The 7,042-nt window shown below is 37.8% G+C and overlaps 1 protein-coding gene across 1 annotated transcript in view; it reads left to right on the forward strand.

Annotated features, from left to right (window-relative positions):
* Positions 1-7,042, forward strand: part of UBR3 (ubiquitin protein ligase E3 component n-recognin 3 (putative)) — a 354,426-nt gene that overhangs the window by 236,867 nt on the left and 110,517 nt on the right. The window lies entirely within an intron of this gene.

The raw sequence follows: 7,042 nt of genomic DNA on the forward strand, positions 1-7,042 counted from the left end.
GCTGGACGTGTACAAGTTCATGGGGCAAGATGCAAGGCACACAAGGGTGCTGATGGGATTGCAGAGCCATTGGCCATCATCTTTGAAAACTCATGATGAGGGAGGAGTGGGGCTGGGGCAGGGGCAGGCACTGCCCAGCCAGGGCGGGGCAGGACAGGGGTGCGGCTCATCTGTGGGGGTGCGGCTCCTGCTTCTGTGTGCATCCTGGGAGGGCATGGGGGGCAAATGCTCCTAGATCTGTACGGGGTGGCGCAGGGTGGGCTGCAGGTGCAGGCTGGGGCTGCGTGAGGCTCTTGCCAGCAGGGCCTGGGCCAGGCTAGGCTGTGCTTGGGGCAGGTAGAGGCGGAGCTGGGTTACAGGGTGGGGGTTGCAACCACCCCAAAATTCCCTGCAGACCCCTCCCTCCCATAGCTCCCTCTCCCAATGCTGCCACTGCACACCCCAAGCGCAGCCCAGCCCAGCCCCGTCCCCCTGACGCCCCTCCCTCTTCCCCTGCCGCCACAACAGACTTACCAGCTGCATGCACAGGCATTTATCAGCCAAATTATCAGCCACATCAGGCAGATTTCTGATGCAGTCAATTTTATTTATAAAATTGGGGCTGATCTGATATTGGACTAATATATTGGTGCACCTCAAAAAAAAAAAAAGAAGAAGAAGAAGAAGAAAAAAGATGAATAAATCATTTTAGCTTGCAATTGAAAGACCACGTATTTATAATGTAATCCCTTTTAAATGTTGCTTGCAGTTGCTAAAACATTTTTGCAGAATGGGAGAGAAATGTTCCTTAAGGCTTAAGTATCTTTCTTTCTTTTTTCTTCTTTTTTGGCTTGCAAAAATTTTCCTAAACTTTTAGGAAATATTTGCACTATTGGTTTTCTGCACCAGAGAAATGAAAGAAACCAATAACTTGCTAATTAAAATTATGTTATATTTTCGCATCTTTATTTTGGTTTCAGTTGATGTAGTTTACCTTGTTTACTTGAAAACCTTGTTGATAATAAAATAAGATATTTTACATTAAACTCTTAAATAAATGCAAGTCATTAAAAAGAATAATTTTTGGCTTAAAAGGATACAAAGTTTTTAAAAATAAAGCTTTCATTTTTATATTAGAAGTTTTGTCCTAAAAGTAAGGAAATGTCCAGTCAGATTTTTAAAATTAGGAAGAACTAATGTTCTTCTATATATTTTAGCTTCAAAACAGTTTACAAACATTTACTACTAATAATAAGGATTTAGAAGAAGAAAAGCACTTAACACAAACTCCAAATAAGTGGCTACTTAAAACTTTTAAGGAGGCATTCTCAGCAAGTGCATAGCTCATCAACTCCCTTCCGCAGAGACTGCTTATACAAGGAAACAGCCAAACCATTAGCCACATTCACAATATGAGCTTTGTGAGTCACGCAACTGTAATTCTGTGGATGAAGAAATGAATTACCAGCATCCCATGTGAGCATGGTGCTGGCAGAGCCATGCTTCTCAAAGATACTGATTCACTAATCTCCAGTTCCTTACATACAGCTGCAAAATGGTTAAAAGGAAAATGGAATAATTGATAGGATTCAAATTAAATTACATAGAAACTAGAGAAATCAAGTTAAGCAAATAAGGAAACTTTGTATTTTAATAAAGCATTTTTATATATGTCTAATCTGGCATGAGTAATTTACAGTTTACAATGGAAAGCATTTCTGCGATCAGTTTTTCACATTAAAACATATTTATGGTGTCAAAAGTTCCAAAGAATCTCTTGGGTAAATCATTGCTATTCTGAGATGTTGAATCCTTGCCCTTTTCTTCTACTGACTTTGTTTTCCTTTGCCATCTTTCAGGAAATTGCCTCCACAGAAAACAGTTTTTTAAATTTTAAGATCTGGTCCCCTGCTGTTTTATCACTGTTTTCTTAAGAGTGGCTAAAAACGCCTGGTGTTAGGTGCAAAAGGCCTACATTGCATGCAGGGTGTTGCATTTTTAAAATTCATGTCAACAAACTTTGATTTTCTTCCACATGCAACTGAAATGTAAGACGCATTGTTAGTATGCATTGTCTTGGCTTGAAATACCTTTGAAATCATACAAAGTAATATCTATAATTTACTGCTTTTTTAAAAATGAAAATTTAAGCTGGAATTGGTGTCCATCCATACCCTTTTTGTTTTATACTATATAGCTGTCCACTGTTAAACAAATGCTATTAAATTTAGAATAATTCAGGGAGAAGAGAACTACGAATGAATGGCATTTTAAAGTAAAATATAGATTGTCTGATGTTCATTTTTATGTAACTTTAGTTATTAGAAGATTTAAAAATGAAGCTGGGACAGGCCAATTAATAATGATCCTATAAAATGGATAATTATAAAATCTTATGAAATTGGGTAGGTACTATTTCACAATCTCTCATGAAAGGGCTATGAAGTAATGCACATTGCATTTTATATTGGGAATATCTTATTAGAAACTGGCGGTAATAAGAAAGCAGGAATTCTGTGATTATTACTTTCTAATCATGCAGCGTGTATGCCTGCGTGCATGTGGGTGTGTCTACACATTCATTAATGCAGTTTTGGTATTGTGCATTAAATTTAGTACCTCTAATGTGAAGAACTAAATGCTCATGAGGCTGCCCTAATGTACTGTAGCAAAAGCGCACACTTTTTTAGTGACATTTAATGCGCAGTAGCCTAATTTTATTAGCACAATTTTTGCTGTGACACTCCAGTGCACAGTAAAATAGGATACTGTGCATTGAAGTGCACGTGTAGACATGGTAGTGTGTTTAAAAGGAAAGACCAAATCCAAACCCAACCACTCAGCTAATGTTAGGATGACTACAAATATTAAAAATAGCCTAAAAGTTCCTTCTTTCTCTTCACTTGTTTATAGTTGTATGTTGTTTCTCTTGTTGCTAACACATAATAGTGGTTAATATTTCACAATGGAAAATATATTTCCATTTTATATATTCTGCTTGTTATTTACTGTTCATCAGACTACCACTAGATGGTGATAAGTGTTTGTGCAATATTAATAACTTTAGGTAATAAGTGTTGCAAGGAAACTTCTTTCTATAAACTGACTTACCTCTTCTGATATCTGGAAAAATCACACTGCCAGTATTCAAGAAGTGCACATACAAATGGATGCTCTGCATGCCATGGTCTCTTTTCCTAACAAATTCTAGTTTCCAGTGGCTTAAAAACTTATTTTTGTGACATTTGACCACTTTTGTGTGTATATTGTTTTAAATTGCATTTTAAATTTAAATTGCATTTAGACAATTTTTTTTTACCACTTTACAGTAGATGCACTGTCTTTATACCATATTTGTTACAGATATTTGGCAAATATTGATATGTTAGATACCCTTTAATACCATGACAGTAAACTCCTATTCCAGACCTATTACTCTCTTTCCAGAATGGTATCAGAGCTGACTGACAGTGTTGTGATTCAGTTGTAGGTATACTGTTTCCTTTGATGAAGTTCTAAAATCAGATATTATGTTGCTTTGGTCTTCTAGAGCATGGGTTGTAAACCTCTGGCCCATGGGCTGGGTCTGACCTGTGAAGAGATTGAATCTGGCCAGTGATCCTGTATTTTACTGGCTGCGATGTGATCCCCTTTTGCAGTGTAGCCGTTGTATCTAGGCCATATTCTGCCTCCTGCATCTTGCTAACGGCTGGCTATTTCCCTTGGTGCAGGCTCCTGGGGAGGGCTTGGTGGGATTCTGGCTCTGTGCAGAGTGCTGCTACCCCCCTCTCCTCCCTCTACAGCCTCTACTCACTGAATTAACCACTCTTGTCTCTCACCACTTCTTTATCACATTTCATTGTCTGCTAAGAAAAGGTGATGAGAGAGATGAGAAGAGCCAATCCACCCATTGAACTTCAAGTTAGATTAAGTAAGACCAAGATGGAGAGAGGAAGAGGAAAGATGGTTTTCATTTAACTCTGCTGTAAAAAATTCTGCTCCAAAGAATGTTAGATAGTTTCACCATCCAACGTAACTGTTCATGTGGCAGTAGCATATTTATGAAATGGAGCAGCAAAGAATAAAATAAAGAAATAGCAGAGACATAAGACGGAGGAAAAAGATAAATGGAGAAAAACAGAATAGAAAAGGGATACCTTAATGTTCTTGCGAATGTGCAATCTCCTAAGAATGAGTCTTTCATAGGAAAGATGTGGAAATACGAATTTATACACAATAAAAAATTGGGCAGTGACAGGGGTATGAAGAACAATAATTCATTCCTCAAAGTTGTGAAGTGATGTCAAGGAAACTCAGGATCATGGTTACCTTTTGGATAATTTTGTGTATATTCTGGCAGTTGTGGTCCCTCTATTAAAATTATTTAAGATTTTTTTATTAAAGATTTTTGCAATCAGTAATGTATATAAAGATTCTTGGAGAAAAAATTGAGAAGCACCAACATCTTATTTTTCAGAGAGGGCAAATTCATCATTGGGGAAATATTTGAGTTAGAGAAGTATCTTATCTTTGCCTCCTCTGAAATTCTGTTTAGATTTTTGTTGAACTATAAACTTTTTAAAATCATCAATTTTTTTCCTGTCACTTTGGATCAGGCTAAACAAATTATTAGTTAAAGGGGAAAGAATTTACTGTACAACAGTTGCTCTGTGGTTTACGTGCCTGCTCCTACCCTGCAGTAAGTGGAGGCTTCGGTTAAAGCTAACCCACAGCAACTTATCCTGAATAAAAGAAGGGTGCCTTTCTGTAAGTTAACTTTCTCTTTGTGTAGTGGAACAGCTGATGCAGGCAACTCTCTGTAATTTGTTCATTTGTTCATACCTTTATTTTTCTCAGGAAAGTTTTGGCAACGTGGCAGCATAATTGAACATATTCTACCCTAATATCAGATCTGCAGTAGTAATGGCAACACACACTGCAGGGGATGCATGGGAGCAGTTGGGTCTGGAAGGGAGTGATCCAGGAAGTAATCTATCAAATCCAGCACCTAACCTCAATAATGGATTATCCCTGCTTTGAGAATACACCAGCCTATGACCCTCCCTATCCATTCTCCTTCCTCCCAGAAAAGCAGGTTGTGTTGGCTGGTAGTTTACATATTCAGTGTTGTACCCCAGTTTAGATACTTTATGCTGTAGAATAGTTTAAACCCAAATGAAACTAGAAGAATAGTTGCACGACATAAATCCTTTTTAAAACCCTTTTTTCTCTTAAAAATCTAGGAGATTGGATTAAAAACTATTAAAAGAACACTGTGTAATCTTCAAAATGAAGCACTTGAAAGTTAGGATATTCCATAGTTATGAGGTTGTCTCTCTATTTTTACCCTCATCTTATGCACATTGATACAGCCTTTAATTGCATGGTCATGTGATTTCCCCCCCCCCCCAACTGAACTACCAATATATTCCCTGCACAAGAATATCATACTTCCCATTGTCATAGATTTTTGTTTTTAAACTGGAGAACAGAGAAGTTTTACAAATTCTAAACAGCATTATTATTCTATAAATGAGAGTGTTTTTGAATGTTCAGCTGTAGTTCTGATACACAATCTTCTTTTCACTTCAGTGTTGCTCCAGATATATAATTAAAAAATTAGTGTTTTAATATTGAAGTCTGAGCCAATAACAAGTCAAATGAGCAATGTATGTGAAGTAACAACCCTCTCTTGCAACCTCACTGCTTGGTACAATGAGATCATACCACCTTACACCCCTGACAGACATTACACTTAAGATATGACACATTCAGTTAATGGTGTGATAAAACCAGAAATAAGTCACAAAGCTGTTACACAAAATCTATATAGTAACATTGTGGCTGGTTCTTATCACATTTTTAATTGAACACGTAGCCAATTCTCAGCCTCTGGAGCAATCAGGAGTCTTTTGAGACTGCCGCATGCTCAAGAAGCTGGGAGACCCTGCAGCTGATCAGGGCTTCAAGCCAGGGCAGCACACCATGCGCTCCCACAGCTGGGAGCCCCTGTCAGGTGATATGGGTGCTCTGCTGGTGGAAGCCCTGATCAGCTGATGGAGCTCCCAACCCTGGGACACATGGTGTACTCCCATGGCTGGGAGCCAAGCTTGCTGCTTGCTACTTGCTAGTGCAGGGGGAGCATAGCAGGAAGCACAACTGTTGGGATCCTGCATCAGGGCACCTTTACTTTAATGTCTGCTGGGGTCTTATTGAGAGAAAAGTTCTTGGGACATTAGAAGAGAGATTTTGTTCTTTTGACATAGTGTATATGTAAGTTATTAACACTGCTTTTTGTCTGTTTTTTGTTTTATCTATGTGTATTATAAATTCTACAGGGTCAGTGTTTGTTAGTATAACTCTTACACTTGCACAAGGTAGGGTGGTACTGATCACTATCCTGAGACCAGTAGTTGTGATGATAGTATCTCTTGTGTACATTAATTTGTGACACATGGTGGAATCTATCTCTGTGAAGTCTGCATCTGTGAAATGTAGCAACACCTTTTCCCAATTGCCTAGTATTCATCTGAGGTGGTGTCTACCTCAAGCATATTTCTATAAATTTCTGACAAGAGGCAGTGTAAACTTAAATCTGTTCAAGCAGAAAATAATATTTAGACATTTAAATTTGAAATCATTTCACCAATGGCAGAGTTCAGTGGGAGAGAATAATGAATCATCTCATACTGCAGGAACCTTTATGTTAAATTAATCAAAAAGGCTCCTTCTCTCCCTGGCTTCTCCCTTCCCCCACCTCAAAAAAAAAACAACAACCAAAAAAGCAGCCTGGAAATTAGTAGAGCTGAATGCATAACTTACAAATGAACAGAAAAGATGTTTGATAATTATAAGATTAATTTAAATTATTGCATTGTGTGACTAGTCTAAATATAAATTTATAGTTACTTTGCTGCTACAGAAATGCCACAGACAAATTAATATGAATGAATATCAACACCTGAAGTGGAACTGCAGTGTTCAAGAATATCAATATTGAAGGTTATCATTTTCATGTAACACTAAAATTTCATAGTTTCATAGTTTCTAGGGTCGGAAGGGA

Source organism: Gavialis gangeticus, unplaced genomic scaffold, assembly GCF_001723915.1.
Source record: "Gavialis gangeticus isolate Ggan-Ray unplaced genomic scaffold, GavGan_comp1, whole genome shotgun sequence".
Taxonomy (NCBI): domain Eukaryota; kingdom Metazoa; phylum Chordata; order Crocodylia; family Gavialidae; genus Gavialis; species Gavialis gangeticus.